Source organism: Palaemon carinicauda, chromosome 12, assembly GCF_036898095.1.
Source record: "Palaemon carinicauda isolate YSFRI2023 chromosome 12, ASM3689809v2, whole genome shotgun sequence".
Lineage (NCBI taxonomy): Eukaryota > Metazoa > Arthropoda > Malacostraca > Decapoda > Palaemonidae > Palaemon > Palaemon carinicauda.
Window position 1 is genome coordinate 50,495,436 of NC_090736.1, and position 710 is coordinate 50,496,145.

Consider the following 710-nt stretch of genomic DNA (forward strand, 5'->3'; position numbering starts at 1 on the left):
TAATGTACTGCCTACGACTCCTTTAAAAATTAAAGTTTAAAGAACCAAAACTACGGCCTACACAGGTCGTAACAACAATATATATATATATATATATATATATATATATATATATATATATATATATGTGTGTGTGTGTGTGTGTGTGTGTGTGTGCGCTTATGTGTGTGTCCTAATTCATTTATGCAGAGATGTCATGTACGACTAGGTAAATGAACTCAATATTCATGAGTATTCCACAAAAATCTTTCTCAGCTCATTATTACAGAGCTTGCCATTTGGTAGTGAAGGGAGTTTCAGTTGCCGGTGGGCGCTCGAGTTGACAAGTCCCTCACCTGAGAGGGTAGTTGTGCATAGTTTACTTACGAACGAACCTTTTTGTAATAAATGAAGAAAACCCATATGCCGACGTCCCATTATCCGTCTACACGGATCATATATACATATGCATATACATATACTCGCACACACACACATACGTGACATCCCTCGAGTTGATGAGTAGTATTTTTTTTCCTTTGCTGCTGTTGTTGTTTGAACAGACCTCGTTTCTCTTTTGACGTGTTTTAAATAAACTTGATGATGACAATGTGTTCTTATGTTGATGCTAAATGTATACTTAAAATGTTTTGGTAATTTTGCTGAGTGTGGAAATACATATAACATTGCTGAGTGAACCTAAAACCAACCAGAGGTTAAATAGGTAAGTG